Source organism: Microcebus murinus, chromosome 21 (assembly GCF_040939455.1).
Source record: "Microcebus murinus isolate Inina chromosome 21, M.murinus_Inina_mat1.0, whole genome shotgun sequence".
NCBI classification, from domain to species: Eukaryota; Metazoa; Chordata; class Mammalia; order Primates; family Cheirogaleidae; genus Microcebus; species Microcebus murinus.
The window spans coordinates 32,421,232-32,439,175 of NC_134124.1; positions in this window are offsets into that span (position 1 = coordinate 32,421,232).

The following is a 17,944-nucleotide window of genomic DNA, read 5'->3' on the forward strand; positions in this document are numbered from 1 at the left end:
CCAGTTCAAACTCCCTCAGATCCAGGCATGGCCGCTCTTTGCCATGAGGCCAATGAACCAAACAGACAAGAGCTCTACCCCTCCAGGCAAGTACACACGCCTGCCTCTTTCCTCAACACACTGGTAGAACGCCAGCAGGATAATTTCCATGAACGCATTCATTCAGAAAGGGTGAGAAGGGACACACAGGGCAGTCTTTGGTCTGTAGCGATTCTGAAAGGGCTCTGGGCTGATGTTGTGAGGGTCTCTCTGCAATGGGAATCGGATTGCCTTCATTATTATTAGTAGTAGTAGTAGTATTCCTTAGGAATGTTCCAGAATATCAAGTTTGTGGAAAGCTAATTCTTCTGTTGGTGGCGTCTGCTCACTCTTTCTCGTGATGGGCTACTTTTTCGTGTGTTTTATAAGTTTTGTGTGTGAGCTGATCATCAGCAGGGATTTATGTTTGTGTGAGTGTGCTGGGCAGTCACATGTAGCCCAGGCTGTGAAAGTGTTCCTGCCAAGGGCTTCAGGGGATTCATCAGTCCAGGACTGCTTTTTTTTTTTTTTTTTAAATACTAGTTTCCCAGTTGGAGATTTCTATGCCATGCAGATGGTATAAATTTATACTCATACTCACCTAAGCATAATGTGGGAATTTGGTTTCTCATTGGAACGCCACAGGACATCCTCTTTTGTGATCTTCCCAATCTTATTTCCTAATTTTTTCCCCCAGAGATATTAGGATTTGGAAGATAGCCTGTGTACTTCCCATGTAGTTATGCTTTTACTATTTGTATATGTGCCTAAAAAATTGTATGTAGTATTGATAAGTCATGTAAAATTTATACTAATAGTAACATATTGTGGTTATTCTCTGCAACTTGTTTTTTCCTCTGTAAAGATATTTTCAAGATATAAATATGCTGATAAGTACAGATCCAACTCATTCATTTTAATAGATGTGTAGTATTCCCTTGTAAAAACAGCTCAACTTTTTTCAATTTCTCTATTAATGGAAATTAAATTGTTTCCAATTCTTCACTATTACATATACTACTGCATGAATATTCTTTGTATACATTTGTGGAAGTGTATTTAGGCTATATGTTTCATTATGGAATAACTAGATTATGGGATATGGACATCTTTAACTTTACTAAGAATTGACAAATTACTGTTCTAAATGGTTGTGCCAATTTATAGTCATTTTGATAAAAGATATGATGTCTCTTGAATATTCAAGCCAAAACTTGGTCTTGTTAGCCCTTTTAAATATTTTCCATAGGATAGATATAAAATACCATTTCATTATAGTTTTAATTTTCAGTTATAAGATTACTATGAAGTTAAGCTTTTGTTTTTCATGATTATTGGCTTTTCAGGTTTCTTCTATAAATTATCCATTTTTTAATTGTGATTTGGTCTTCCTTTATTAATTTATGGGGAAGTTTTATATTTTTGGATGTATAGCTTTGATAGCTCTGTATATTTTAAGTCTTTACTGCCAGTTTTTAGCTTGGATGACTTCCTCAGAGTCCTAGGAAAGCCTTACTTGGTGGTGGAGTGTGGAGTTTGCTGGCTAATGATTTAGATTCATGCTCTTCCCTTCATGTGGCCTGGATGCCGTAGGAGCAAGTGACACTTCCATGTTCCCTTAGAACCCACACAGACACTGCACTTGCAGCTAGATTGGTTTTCCTTGCTGACTTCTATCTCTGGTGCTCCCGACTGCTAACAGTATTTGGGGTGCACTGGTCACCCTAGACTTCCTGGAGCCACGCCACTTGATGCCACCAGAGTGAAAGCTAAAAATGCTGGGTCTTAAAAAAAATCACAATGCAAGCAAAAGCTCACTAGGAGCTGGGGAAAGACTTCATACAGGCCTTTCACAAACCCGGAATGGTGTCCAGATTCAAGACCATCAAACCGAAAGCATTTCATTTGGCATAGAAAACTTACAAGCTATGAGAACCATTGCACTAGGTTTCTCCCACAAGTTGTAAGGCTTCATTTTGAGGGAGCATCACAGAAGCAGGGGAGCAATTCCTATTAGAGCAATTCCACAGAGTGAGGGATCTCTCTGCTGTTACATAAAGAGTGCTGAAGAACCACAGGCAAGGGCTTTCGTCCCTGGAAACCTCATTCTCTCTATAGACAAAGCCAGAGAAAGGGATTTGGGTTCTAACATTTTACTGTTCTCTTTTCCTCTGACCCAAAATATGTCCCTGTTGGTCCCATGCGATCTTTATCACTAGTCAGAGGGGAGGCAGTGTTCTTTCTAGTAGACAGAACTACTACTTTCTAGTGAGAAAGTAGATGTTTCTACTAGAAAAGATTGTCCTAATGAGGTCCAAGAGACACAAAGAGGCCTGAGACCTGGACTGACCTTGAGGAGCATGTAGCCCAGTTAATCATAACTGGGTGCAATGCTGGAACCGACAATGTAAGACAGTGTTCCAGGCTCCAGTCAGCATCACTGGGCAGCTCAGGGCGCTGGGAAGAAGAAAGTGCACCCAGAACCTTCCACCTGGGTTCTTGCCCTTCACCTGGCCTCTGGCTGTCTTGATTATCTGGGTCTTCTCTCTCATGTGGCCATTCCACAGAGAACATGAACTCCCCCAGAACCTACTTCCTTTCTCCCAGCTGACCCCTCACAGCATGTGAACTCCCGCCCAGCCTGTCAGCCATGCCCGGCCCCCGCGATTTCGCCTGCTCGGCGTTCCAGCAGGTGGCCGCCATTTTCCAGAATGGAGTGTGGAAAATGATATTTTCCTTCTGCCGTGATAACATCCCCCAAATTAGGAAGGAAAAAAAGCCAGGAACTGGTATTTTACAAGGTCACACTTCATTTTCCCTGGCTGGATGCAGCCCAGGGCTGAGGGTCTGTTTTCTAAGAAGTCAGTGGGGACACTGGGGGCTATCTGGTCTGATCTGTGCCCTCAGAGCTTGGTGACTCTTTTACAGAGTATTCCTAGGTGGCAGGACATAAAATTGTGCAGAGAACTGGTATAACATCCAGCCAGTCAGGGAGGATTTGTCAGATCAACGAAGGCTAATTCTGAGCGTTCCCTGCTGGACTTCCCAACACACTGGGACACTCAGCTGAGCTATCTATTAAGAATATTTTCCTAAGTCATTTGTGTTAGATTATAGGCTATAAACTGCTTATTGTTGCCTGTCCGCCATAAATACAAAGCAATCATTTTTAATGCAAGCAGCTGTTGGGCTGGCTTCCCCAAGATGCTTCGCCCGGGGACTCAGGTTCTGCTGCGTTCTCCTTCGTCAAGTGGATTTCTGATTGTTTTTCTGCTCTGCTGCATGCCACGCACATGGGGTGGGGGGGAGGGGGAGCGACACACATCTTCCTTGCAGAGCTCTGGTTGGATACAGGATTTCTAAAAATATCCAAAAGGAATTGAAGGTGCAGGGGGGTAAATTGTTCGTATGAAATCTGATGTGACTCAAGCCCTAATCATTGCTTCTATTTAAAAAAAAAAAAAAACACCTTGGAAGCACCAACCCATTTTCTGACCTCCAGCAATAAAATATGGGATTTGGGATTCTACTTATTGAAGATATATTCATATGTAATTATTGAAGATACATTTTTATATCTTTATTTATTAAAGATAAACATTTTAAGATTATTTGTTTTTACATGTTGGATTATATTTATTACTCAAAAATTCTTTTGGGGGATCTACAATGTACTAGGGCACCATGCTGGGTATTGAGGGCACAAAAATGAACCCAAATTGACATGGTGCCTGCTCTCCTGTCTCTTATAATCTCAGAGGAGAGACAGACTGATCAAACAGTTACATAAATTGTGATATTGGATAAGAAGAATAATTTTTAAAACTAATAAAATGCCTAATATAGTGCTCCATGATGATTTTCCTAAGCAGCATTTGAGCTGAGATGTCAAGGACAAGTGGAGTTGACTCAGCAAGGGAAGAGGAGGAATGAGGAAGAGATTTCCAGGAAGACATAAAGGCACATTCGAAGGCTGGGAGGTAGGAATGAGCATGATGCATTATAAGAACCAAGGGGTGGCTGGGGTACCAGATGCAGAGAAGGGACAGAAACGGCACAGGTGAGGCTGGAGAGATGCGCAGGGTCTAGATCTAGCAGGGCTCTGGGGGTGTTTTAGTCTATTTTCTGTTGCTCAGGACAGAATATCTGAAAGCAGGTAATTTATAAAGAAAGGAATGTATTTCTTACAGTTATGGAGGCTGAGAAGTTCAAAGTGGGGAGGGGCAGCATCTGATGAGAGCCTTCTTGCAGGTGGGACTCTCTGCAGAGTCCCAGGGTGGTGCAGGGCATCACATGGTGAGGGGCTGAGTGTGCTAGATCAGGCCTCTCTTCCTCTTATAAAGCCACAAAGTCCCATGATAACCCAGTAACCCAATAACCCTTTAATCCATTAACCCATGAATGAATTAATCCATTCATGAGGGCAGAGCACTCATAACCCAATCATCCCTTAAGGTCCCCACCTCTCCATACTGCCTCATTGGACGTTAAATTTCAACATGAGTTTCGGAGGGGACAAGCATTCAACCCGTAGCAGGGGGCTATGTGAAGAGGAGTCTGGGCCTCATCCTGAAACCAACAGGAAACCATCAGAGGCTGCCGCAGTTAGGGCCTCAGAGAAAAACTGCTGGTTTCTCGAGCCACACTTAAGTGAGATGTTGTGGATAATTTCAAGAAGGCATCCTTTTCATGGGTGTGGATGGAATTAAAGGAAGGATGTTGAGGCACCCAAGCAAAGAAACATCAAGAAGTCATTATCACGTCTTGAACAAGGGAGGAAATAGTGAGAGTTGGAGCCGGAGAGGGACAGCCCTGCAGGAGCTGTGGTTATGGAAAGCCACCACCAATGACAGAACTGCAGTGCTCCAGTGGGGACAGGGGCCCCCAACTCTTTGGACTTTTGCCCTCCAGTCTCTGCTGGATTCTTTGATTGGCTGAACCCAAACAGAGCCAGAAAGAGAGATCCATCAAGATCAGCAAGCCCTCCCCCGGCAACCAGGCCACAGATTTAGCAGGGCGGAGAAGGATGAGGAGCAGCATTGGAGGGGCAGGTGGACAATAACCAGCAACAAAGGCTTTTAGCCTGTGAGCGGCATGATCAGATTCGTGTTACAAAACAGATCGTTCCAACTGCTCTGCAGAGAACTAATGAGTAAAGATTAACAGCAGGAGGACCAGTAAAAAAGCATGTCTAGTAATCAAGGGAGCAATAATAACCTGCAGCCTAAGCCAGCATGGGGACTAAGGTGATGGAGAGGAGTGGACTGAATTAGGGATTTCTAGCATAGTGGAGCTTGGCCAACCCTAGCAGGAACTAGGCAGCCTTCAAACTGCTCCCAGCCATTGCAGTGAGATAACCGAAGCTTGGAAAAAAGACGAGACTTGAGCCAGAGGTAGAGTTCATCCCCCACCTCCTCTGCCAGCATGCTCGGCCTGGGTCAGACCCTGCTCCTTATTCGCCGGGACAGACTCCTTCCTTCTCTAAGCCCTCCAAGGGTCGCCTTGGCAATGCTCACTCTCAGAAGCTTGGCTTTATCTTCCTGACCGTAGTTTCTGGAACTCCTCGACCTCCTTGCTGGGAAGACCTGAACATTAGCTGCCTTGCAGAGCTGCACCCCCAGAGCTCACCTCAGTGGCTGGGTCGGGATAAGCAAGGGGTGCTCTGCCGGACGATGCAAAGCACAGTCGCTTTGCACCGTTATTTCTATGCGTAAATAATTACTGGGTGCTGGCTCTTCTCCAGGCAACACTTAAATCCTGCAATCATCCATGAACATGTGTGTATGTGTACATATGTGCATAACCACACTTTCACAAATGAGCAAACTGAGGCTCAGGTAGGTTAACCAACTTGCCCAAGATCCGCAGTTGGTAAGTGGAAAAGCCCAGACTCAAACCCAGGTCTTCCTACCGCTAAATGTTCCTGTCCCTAACGACTACACCATACTGCCTCTCACCTGCTTGGCGCAGCACTGTGCAAGGGTCTTGTTTGAGGCATGAGGTTGGGAGGTGGGGAGTGAGGGGCATCAAAAAGTAGGAAGTGGTATTAATAGATAGTTGCAGACGGCGACCATCCGAATCTGCCCCGCACCCCCCATGTACACACTGCTGATTGTGTCAAGAGCAGGAGTCTAATTTCCCTCTTTTTTAGCCTGAGCTTGCTTCAGTGATTTTGCCTTAACCAACCTAAATCTGGGATTTCTGAGGCTATGTTGCAAAAAGCTGCTTCCCCTTAGAAGCCGGCTGCCAGGCTGTGACAAATCCAAGCCACATGGAGAGGCCACATACAAATGTTCCAGGTGACAGCTTCAGCTGCTGCTCTGCACCAGCAGCCAACAATAACGGCAGCCCATGCAAGTCAGCCATTCTGGGTACCCAGGCCAGTCAAGCCTTCAGATGACCACAGCCCCAGCCACGATCTGACTATAGCCACATGTGAGAAGCCCACGTGAGAACCACCCAGAAGAGCCCGGTCAACTCAAGAACTGTGAGAAGCACTAATAACTTTGCTTTAAGTCACTTAAATGAAGTGGGGTTTGTTATGCATTAATAGTCAGAACACTGACTGGTAAGGTCTCTTGCAGGAACAATATTTAGGCCAATGGAACATAACCATGGACTTCCACTCTCAAGCAATTGCTAGTGAGAAGCCACTTTCCTGGAAGTTTTCCTCCTCTGCACAAGTCTACATCCTACTTTTTCTTGAGCCCAGCCTCCCTCTGTAGTCTGCAGGGGTTTCCCTTCCTGTGCAGTCTCAATGTGCAAGTCAGAGCCCTGCAGGGAAGATGGGAGCTCCTTGGTCCATCGCTCTCTGTCTTGCCCTCCCTCCTAGCAGGTGTGGTTTCCTGCTGCAGTTGTCCTTCATCTGCTATGCCAGGTGCATGACTCAGCGTGGCACCCCTCTCCCGTCCCTGCTAGGCTCTCCTGCTCCTAGTCTTCCCCCAGCCAGATGGCACTTGTGCTCTCTGGAGGGCGTTTCATGGGCATGACGTGCTGTTGCAGGCCCAGTCCACTCTATACTCCAGGCTACAGATGACACAGACCAGATTAATCCATGAGCCACTGGGCAGCTGTCCTAAGCACCAATCTATAGGGATAACTAAAATGTCCGTAGAATAAAACTGGAGTAGGGAGCCAGTTAACTCAGGTCTCTACACATGACTGCTAGCAAAACTGGTGAAACAGAAATTGGTTTGGCTGCAATTAAACACTCCCTACTGCAGCCAGCCCCGCCTATCTCTGTGGGTAGTTTTGTGTTAAGTGCGTGCAATTTACATAATATGTCTAAGGCCTCACCACTAACTTTGAGACTAGCCCTCTGAGAGCTCCCTGTACCAGTCTAGCCTGCTGACATTCTGAAACTAAAACATTCACGATGCTGTCTGTGCTTGTTACTGGGAACAATTTATTAGGATGTCTGCATTTAAATAGTTTAATATGCCTCTTAAGAAATTGTCTAGTTCAGAAAATCACATGTATTATGTACATGGAAAGTAAATATTTATTTTGATCATAAGAAAGCATATACTTTAAGCCAGGGATGGTGGCTCATGCCTATAATTCCAGTAACTCGGGAGGCTGAGGCCGGAGGATTGCTCGAGTCCAGGAGTTCGAGACCAGCCTGGACAACATTGTGAGACTCTGTCTCTAAAGAAAATAAAAAGGGAAGAAAGAAAAGAAAAAAAGCATATACTTTTATGACTTTTTCCCGTTCCTCCTAAATGTTGAGCAGACACATAAAGAGCACTAGTGTAAAGAGGCCCCAAATTCCTCCCCTGACATATTCGTGTCTCAGTCTGGCCTGGATAAACCTCATGGATAGTGAGGTTTTGGGGGGATAGAGGGGCAGAAATTCAGAAAATTGCACTTGAAACCTTGTCTTTCCACTCATATTTATTTCCTTATAAAATCAGATCAAAGTGAATATTCAAAGTAACCTTAAGGTGGAAATGAAGCAAACGAATCAGAAATAGTCTGAAATAGAAGCCAGGAGATGGGGAGGAAAAGATCACCTATCTGGCCTTGGGGTTTTGAAAGAGACTGGGTGCTGTTGGCATGTCTAGGAACCTCCGATCTCTTACACCTCCCTTAGGTAGATCCAGTGCCTCCTGCTCCAATTGATACTTCCTTCACTCGTGGCCAACCACTCTCCCCCTCCTCTTTAAGTAAGAAAATGCTGACAATTGTTGGGGTTGAGGAACTCCCTCTGGGCATGTGTCCTTTATGCGCAATCTCAGGATCACAAAGGTGTCACTCCTGGTCCTCTGAGACGCAGAGGCCAAGATGGGATTAGACACACAAGAGGTTTATCAAGGAAATGTCTGTGAGGAAGCAGGGAGGGCCATCAGACTGCAATGCTGGTCTGCCGCTGAGAAGGAGAGAGGGAAGGAAGCAGGGTTGGTTGGATAGGCAGAGTCTCAGACTGCAGCACAGTGCCAAGGAAGTTTCGTCCAGGCTTATGGAGGGTTCCAGAGCCAACTTGTCCAGGATCTCCCAGACATGGGACCGCCTTAGTATCCTTCTTGTGCTCAGCTATTAGCAGACAGCAGCACAAGGGATGAGAGTATATGCTATAATGGATTCGTAGCATAGCAGCTGGGGGTGTCTGTCAGTTACTGGCCCCGAGGTGCAGAAGGAGATCTGAGTAGTGCATTTTCATGGCCACTGCAGCCATACACGCCTCAGTGCAGCAGGAGCCCATGGATGAACAGGATAGAAGAAAGAGGAAAAGAGATAGCAGTGGGTAAGGGGATACCGAACACCAACTTGACCACTTTTGCCCAGAGCTGAACTCGCATTTCAGACAAGATCAGGAGCGTTCAGGATGGTATGGCCATAGACTGAACTCGCATTTCAAATGAAGGATGCAACTGTTCTCAGGCTTCTGACTTTTGGATCCCAGGCGAGAACTAGCATTCATTCTCTAGTTCAGCTACTGCATGCCAGCCTGGAAAGCAAGAATCACTTCTTACATTTTACCTAAAAGAAAATGTAATTCAGCTTTCAAACAATCGATTTCCATCTGGACTTTGGGGCATGCGGGCATTCAAACATAAATGATCACCAACAATAAAATATTTTGGTTCTCATGATGGTGTAGCCATCAGCAGAGAATACCAAGGAGTAGGATAAGATATCTCCCCTTACACACTAATACTGCTATGTGGCTGAGAAGATGATTGCGATTGCTTCTTTTCAAAAATATTTTTCCAGTGCCGTATGTGTTGTCAGGAATTGCTAGACTAACAGGTACATTTCTTTGGGGTTGTTCAACAAAGAAGAACTAAGAATATGTGGGTGGAAGTCATAGGAAGATAGATCTGAAATAACAAAGAATATCTCAACATTTTTCGAGAATTCTGTCCTGAGCCTGAACACATGTCACCTTCCACTGTGCTTACAAGCCCTTTCCTCATGTGGCGATTGTTCTGTGGCTCATACTTTATTCCGGTTAGTTATTTACAGATTCATTTCCCTTGATAGTTCGCAAAATTACCCAAGGACGAGGAGCACATGTATTAATTAACTAATTAAATAATTAACTCATCATGCATATATTTATTCAACAAAGGTTTGTGACGCTTTGTCTGCGCCTGCTATTGGTATCTGGGGAAACCAAGATAAGTAAGATACAATACCTGTCCTCCAGGAGCAAGGGATGAAAAGGCATCAATAGAATCCTGAATGGCATGTGCTGCAGTTGAGGTATTTGCTGCACAGAACAAGAGCACTGAGGAGGGAATAACGAGCTCTGCTGAGGGGGCAGCAGTGAAAGAATTCCTCATAGAATTAGTGACTCCGAGCTGGCTCGTGAAGGACGAGTGGGTTATCTAGGAGTCTGTCCCTAGCTTCCAGCACAAATGAATCCTCAGTTCATCTCTGCAAAATATTTGAGTGAATGAATGGAGATGAGTAAACAGTGTGACCAGAGTGTGTTTACCTGATCACCAGCAGGAAACACGCTGGTAGCAGCACCTCCCCCTGGCCCAGAAGTGGGCTCACTCTGCCGGTCAGACAACTGCGCATGCCCTGCCATGGCGATGGGTTCGGGGCTGTGGATGTGGTTGACATTGGTCTGGTTGAGGCTCATCCCAGGACTTGGCTGAGCAGTGGGAGGGGACAATCTCGCTTTCTGCTGGACCTGGAGCTGTGAGGATGTCAGGCTGAGGCTTCCGGGGGCCCACATGATGTGGAAAAAATCTGCACGAGGATGAAATCATATAAAGAAAGTAGGACTGAGCACTGGAGAGAGAGAGAGAGAAATTGAATCCTGATGACATTGGATCCTGGATGCTGTAAGATAAGAGGGTCCATCCTTGTCTGCTCTTTCGATGATCATTAAATCACTTTTGTGGGCAGGGGCAGTTAAGCCAGTTTGAGCTGGTTCTTCTGTTACTTGCAGCCAAAAGTGTCCTGGGAGCCTTCACAAAGTATTGAGTTCTCCGTTTCCAGAATGATTCACGTACGATGATGACAAGCCTATCAGAGAGGGAAATGCTGTGTTATTGCAGAAACCCAAGTCATCTTAGCCGGGCTGATTGAGGCTGGAAATGTGTGTCTCTACCTAAAGCAGAGAGTGCATGTGGAAGAAAAAAGGCAGAAGGAGGGAGGGCGTCTGGACCATAATATCAACCAGACTGCCCTGCAGGCTTCTAATAAAGGCTTGATATGTTTATCCAAAGTATCACTTCAGAATGTCTATTTACTTTCTACATTTTGAGTGAAAGAAAAGATTGACCCAAACCAGAGAGAACTGATGCATACAAAAAAGTTGTTAAAAAAAAATCAAGTGTGTAGGTTTGTTAAGAGAATGAGACGGGGCTGCTGAGATGTGGCAGCTGACTAAGGAGGTTTGTTTCTTCCCCTCTCTTCTCTAAGTGCATCATCTAGGGAGCAGTTACTGCCAAAATTCAAAGTCCTCCCAACTTCTCAACAAACACAAACATCCTCCTCACCGTGCCAACCTTGGCAGGAACCAGAGGAAAAAGTGCCCACTGTCCCCAAGCCCTGGATTTGAGTCAAAAGGCCAGGAAATCTGTACTGTGCATCTAGGGCAGGAGAGTGGACATCGAATGGGAGCCAAGGCTAGAACTGAAAACAATGAATTTTATGAAGCAGACACACAAATAGAAATACATAGCTGACACCGGAAGACAGAGCGTCTCCTGACTGATTAGAAACCACTGGACTCTGGTTCTGTTTATAAAGACAACATGTCCTACAGAACCAGTTTTCCCTGTTTGCACAGATTCTGGTTCAAGTTTTGCCAATAACTGGTTATTCAATATTACAGAAGTTATTTTATCTTTGTGGACCCCAGTTTTCTCTGCTGGAAAACGGGCTTAAGATAAAATGTTTTCCCAATTCATGTTCCTCAAAATATGAAGAACTGGCTGCACATGTGGATGTTGATTAAGGATCTTGATATATATATTACAGTAAGAAAGCATATTTAACTTTGTTTTGCCTAGTATGCCTCAAATTTGTTTGAGAACAAAACCTCTTTATTAAAAATATTGAACTACATATCACTATTCTGTATAGGTTGAGAAATGCCGGTTGTGGTTGATATTTGAATTCACTTTCCCAACTTCCTTTTTTACCATCTTTCTATTTAGAGACCTTGGGAACAAAAACTATATGTCTCAGACTTCCTTGCAGGTAGCACTGTGCATTTGGATTCCATTCCACCACTTAGATGTACCACGTAATCACAGGAGATGGGGGAGATATTATCATTTCTTGCCCAATTCTAATGATACACTGACTTGATCTCTCCAGACTTGATACACTGAACTGATCTCTCAAGCTCCGTTCAACACTATGGGATGTCTGTGTCTTCTCTCTTGGCCATATCTACGCTTAGGAAAACAGCTTATTAAGATATGGTGGATCTAGTCCATTTCTTCTCTTATGAGTTATAACAAATCCCAAGAAATAGTCCCAGGACAGATAGGGAAGGGTAAATGCTAGCTGGGATTCATCTTTCTCTGAAGTTCCCATCATCTTTTACAGTTCTTTTCTGATTCAGTAGGACATAGTTCATCTTCCTGGGATCTTACAGCAAGTCCAAAAAGAGAGACTTGCAAGAGTTGAAACTGTAACCATGGTACCCCCCAAAACCTCTGACAGCCATTACTAAGCTGGATTGAGAAACTGTCCCTTCTTAAAATCCTCTGTTGTTAATTTATAGAGATGATTACATTTTCCATCACATTCCAGGACTATCATAAATGGTGCTACAGTAAGAAAGATGCTCTGAGAGGGCAGAGACTGAGCTCTGGCTCCCTGAGGACTCCATAAGCAACCTTGGTGAGGAAGAACAACCACTCTGTCCCTTAGAGTCACTGGTCTGAAACTGACAAAGCACCATTTTCCCTGGCTTCCAGTACTTCAGACAAATAATAGACCCTGTGGTGCAAGGAGTTGTAAAACTGAGTTTTAAGTGGGTGTCAGATATTACCATGGTCAGTCCTTCCCTTGACTACACAGAGGTTAAACATTAGAAGTTAGACTCATCAAAACACGGGATGAAGAGAAGCTCTAGGGGGCACATTCTTTGGCAAAATTGCGAGGTGCTTAAAACTTGCCTTTATCTTCCTCCAAAAGAGAAAAACTCCAACTTTCAGTACCAGAAACCTTTCCCCACTCTCCCGCTGCCCCCTAGAACTGTGCAGCATTGCACCTGTGCCCTCCTTCTCAGAGAAAGAACAAATAGAAAGTCCCTTATCCCGAGGCTGGCTCTCATCAGCCCTGGCGAACTTCAGAGAGTGCAGGTGCCACGCCAGGGCCCCCTCCCTAGAAAGCCCTCTCAGTTGGTTTTGGACAGGGCCCAGGTACACTAACTATTCACAAGCTCCCATGGGTTGAGAGCCACAAGCACACTGTTACCTAAAAACATGCCTTCGCATAAGGTCATGGAAGGAGTTCCAGGGATGAATTCATCTTGCTCCACTCCCGCTCCTGATTTCCATAGAGCAAGTTATTGCCATTCACTTTTATTCACAAACTCCAAAGTCGCCAAACCCAGAGTGTGGCTCTTACCATAAATAAGAAGCTCATAAAATATCGCAACGATGCCAAGGTTAGCTCAGTACGGAGCTTCTGTCCAGTAGCCAGTGCTCTGTTCCTGAACTTCTATGCCCATTCTGACTACTTGCTTCATGAGGGTCAGTTATTCCACATTTGAATACGTCCAGAATCTCATTCTTATCCCCTGCCTGGTGTCCTGTTCCTCATCTAACCCTCCAGTACTAACCAGATAGCATCAAATAGTGACGAACGAATGGGCTTCGAGTTACACCTTGCTCAAGTCTTGAGCCCATCACTCTGTGACTCAGGATACCTTGGGAAAACTATTCAGAGCCTTTGTTTCTTCATCTGTAGAGGAGGATGATACCACCTTTTCTATTTAGTTTAAGGCTTGATACATAGTAAATACTCAAAAAATGCTAGGTCCCCTTCCCCCAGTCTCACTGTTAACCTTGTACTTATTTCTACCAATTGTCTCTGTCTCTCAGACACCAAGAATGTAATGAACAGCCCAAAAGATATCTAAAGTAGGCTTTGGAGTATCACTAGGAAAATGTTTTAGGGACAGCAAGACCTTTTTTGTTGCAATTGAAATGACAGCTTCTTGGTCCCCACTAATTTCTCTTAGTTCTAGCATCGGGATTTGAGGCACTTAGTTGTGGGATTGGGAGAAATAATGGATATTGTGGGAGGAGTGAGCTGAAGAAACCCTCCGATAGTCACTTGCAGGAGGCTGAAAAGTAAACCCAGAGATCTGGAAAGGACAGCCCACCAGATGTCCAACTAGGAACCAGAAATCCTGGCTTGATTCTGTTTCAAACCACAGAATCTGAATTTTTTGAAGGAAGCATTAAAAACAATAAATTACCCCGAATGGCAAAGTTAGAATTCAGCTGCCTCAAACCATAACAACTTAGGCACTTACAAAAAAGAAATATTCCAGATGGCAAAGTGGAAGGATGAATTATAGAGGAGGAAGTGGCTAATATCCTGTGTAAGACTTTGAAGCAATGCAAAGAGAGAACCTTGCTTGAAGGATCAGGCTGGGGAGCCTGGTGTTTCTGGGAGACACAAATGGGGTGCCATTCGACCAGGGTCAGCAGGCCCCACTGGGCAGCCCCGGTTTTTCAGGGCCCAGGCATGATTTCAAGTTGCTTTCTGTTTTCCAAGTGGAACAAATGGCTCTGGTGGCCTCAGGCACATTTCTGCAAGTAACCACTTGAAATTTCTAGGACTTTGATTTGACGTGGTCCAGCTGGCCTCACTGCCTTGCTCAGGGTTCCATGGGCCTAGGTATGATTCTAAATTGTTCCTTGTTCTTTTTCATCTTCTACCTCTACTTACATGAGGTCACTCCAGCCCTCAAATCAAAAAAATTGGATCTGAACAGCTGAACTGAAGGCAGTCCAAGGACTTTGGCTGCAACCTGGTCAACGGGCCCTTAGTCCTATGGCTTGTCAAAATGTAGCCCTCAGACCAACAATCTCATCACTGCCTGGGAGATGATTGGAAATACAGCACCCCCAATCTACATATGCATTTTGACATGACGTGCAGGCATTTCATTTGCATGTTAAGGTTTGTGAAGCAATGTTCTAGTAGATTTTATAAGCAAAAAAAAAAAAAAAAAGGATGTAGGACCACAAAAATCCCTGTATCCATCAGAAACTACATTGCGTGTTGAGGTTGTCTAATCTTTTCAACAGTGCCACGCCTCAAAGAGTCTGCATGTCTCCTAGTAGTGCTACTGAGACTTTGACCCCCATACTGACAATAAGGGCCTTTCAGCCCGAAGTTGGATCCATAAGCCAAGGGCCATCTAGTGCTCAACCTTAGCCTCTGTTACTCTACAGTTTCTCTTCCTTCTCTCACGGGGCAATCCATCCCAGCTGGAAGAAACTTATGGAATGAAAGAAAGTTGCATAAACCTTCTACAGGTTCCCCATCACACTCAACAAATTTTAATTCCTTATTGTGGCCTTACCAGGCCCTTCATGGGCTGGCACCGGACCACATCTTAGATTTCATTTCCTGCCCCTCTCCCCCACTTGCTCTAGCCATTCTAACCTTCCTTCTTTCCTGAACATATGGTTCATTCCCAGCTCGAAGCATTTCCAATCATTGTTTCCTGCATGGGAATGCTCTTTCCTCGTGTCTTATCGTTACTGACTCCTCATCATGTAGGGTCAGCACAAATGCAGTGTCCCTAGAGAGACCAGCCCTGCCACAGCATCTAAAATCCCACTCCCCCATATCCATCTGTGTCACATTACTTTGTGTGACACTCTTCAGTGCACTTAACATTACTTGGTTTCTCTTGTTTATATTTACTGATTAGTTTTTGCCTCCCTACCACATATATAATGCAAGCTTTAAAAGAGCAGGGAACAAGTTCCTATTATCGATTGCTATGAGGGGACTTCAAAAAGTTCCTGGGGAAAATGGGATTAAAAGATAAAAATAAAAAATATAAACTTTATTTCTCAAGGTGGGCTCCATCAAGTTCAAGACACATTTGTAAACAGTGCTACTAGCCATTTAGTCCATCCCAAAATATCTAAGAGTCCTGGGAATTTAACCATGTCAATGTTGTCTTTTTTACATTATTAGCTGAAGGAAAGTGGGTGCCCTTTAAAGATTTTTTTTTAAGACTAGGAAACAAAAATAAGTCAGAAGGAGCCAAAACAGGACTATAAGGTAGATGCTTAATAATTTCCAGTGAAAACTTAAAAAAAAAATTGCCCTAATTTGATTAGAGGAACAAGCAGGAGAATTGTTGTGGTGGAGAAGGACTTTCTGGTGAAGCATTCCTGGATGTTTTTCTGCTAAAGCCTTGGCTGACTTTCGCAAAACACTCTCATAATAAGCAGATGTTATTGCTCCTTGGCCCTTCAGAAAGTCAACAGGCAAAATGTCTTGAGCATCCCCAAAAATGTTGCCATGACCTTTGCTCTTGACCAGTCTGCTTTTGCTTTGACTGGCTCACGTCCACCTCTTGGTAGCCACTGCTTTGATCGTGTTTTGTCTTCAGGATCATACTGGTAATGTTTCATCTCCTGTTACAATTCTTTGAAGAAATGCTGCAGGATTGTGATCCCACTTGCTTAAAATTCCCATTGAAAGCTCTACTCTCATCTGCAGCTGATCTGGACACAACTGTTTTGGCACCCATTGAGTGGAAAGTTTGCTCAACTTTGTGTAAACTGGCCCAGTTGAGATGTCTGTGATGTTGGCTATTGTTTGTGCTGTTAATCATGGGTCCTCTTCAATTAGAGCATTAACAAGATGAATTTTTTTTTCTTACAAATTGATGTGGATGGTCTGCCACTGTGGACTTCATATTCAACATCATCTCATCCCCTCTTAAAATGAGTTATCTATTTATAAGCTGCTGATTTCTTTGGGGCATTGTTCCCATAAACTTTTTTCAAAACATCAGTGATTTCACCATTCTTCCACCTAAGCTCCACCATAAATTTGGTGTTTGTTCTTGATTCAATTTTAGCAGAATTCATGTGGCTCTGAAAGGAGGTCTTTTCAAACTGATATCTTATCATTCTTTGTGCCTGAAACTAGATCCTGTTCAGACAGGTTATAACAAGTTAATATGAGTTTGTTTTGGTGCAAAAAAGTGTGAAATTCACCCATAGTATTTTCATAGTAAGCATTTTCCATGAGCATTTTGAAGACCCTTCGTATAGTCCAAATTCCTATAACAGTGCCTGATATAGTATTTATTCAATGGATGTTTGCTGAATTTGAGCGAATAAGGCCAGGGTGAAACTATTGACTTTTGCATTGTTTGTGCATTCCTACTTCTCCTGCTCTAACCATTTTTCTCATGACCACAGATAACTCATAAGGGCTAAGATGGCAGAGCCTGAGTTAGTGATGCTTTAGGTCTGGCCCATAGGATTAAGATAGGCCATGTTATGTTCACTTCAGTGCTGTGTGGAACTTCCATCCACACAGCACTTTATAGTTCTATAAACCCATGTACAAAGCACTGGGAAATATAAAGGGGAATGTTACAAGTTTCCTGACCTCAAGGGCCTCTCCTTAATCAGGCAAATATGCAGATAAGCAAATGGTTTTCATGCAATGTGAAAAATTAAGTTCAAGTTACAGTTGTACAAAGGAAGAACATACGTTTAATGAATGGGGAGAGTTAAAGATATATTCTTCTTGTTTTAAACAAGAAGACAATATATTAAACAATATATTCTTCTTGGGGTTTTAAAACACCAGCAGGAGTTTTCCAGAGACACATAAAGGTATGCCAGGCAGACAAAATGGCATGTGCAAAGGTACAGAAGCAAGCAAGAGCCTGTGCAAGCCGCAAATAGTTGAGTAATGCCAGAATGCATAGTATACGGTTTGGCCTGGCAGAAGAAACAAGGCTGGAGCAAGAGCTAAGGAGCGTGTAATAGTACATCTCCTTGAGGTGCTAATCCCACTTTATTTTTGAGGTCAGATGCAAATATCTCCATTTTTCTTCAGTCCAAATGAGCCAGCAGTGAGTTTAGCCGAGAGCATGTTGCAACCTCCAGGTCTCCTCTGTGCTCCCCTTGGGCACCATGAGCCCCATGCCCAGCAATCCCCAAAGCCCCCACATGCTGGACCCATTAGGCATTGCATGCCCCACTGTCTGAGTCATTTCCTCCTCTGCCAGTGGTGAGTGAACCCGGAGGAACTCTCCACTAATTGAATTTGAGATGACTCACTCTAAACCAGGGACTTGAAACTTGAAAACCTCAACAGCAATACCTTGGCAGTTAAGACTCTTGGTTCAAGTTGTCCAGCTCATTGTCTGGGGAGCCAGGGGAAGTTAGGGAGTGGAATGGGTGTATCTGGGAAGGAGGGAGGTTGGAGACAGAGACTTTGGGTTTTCTCA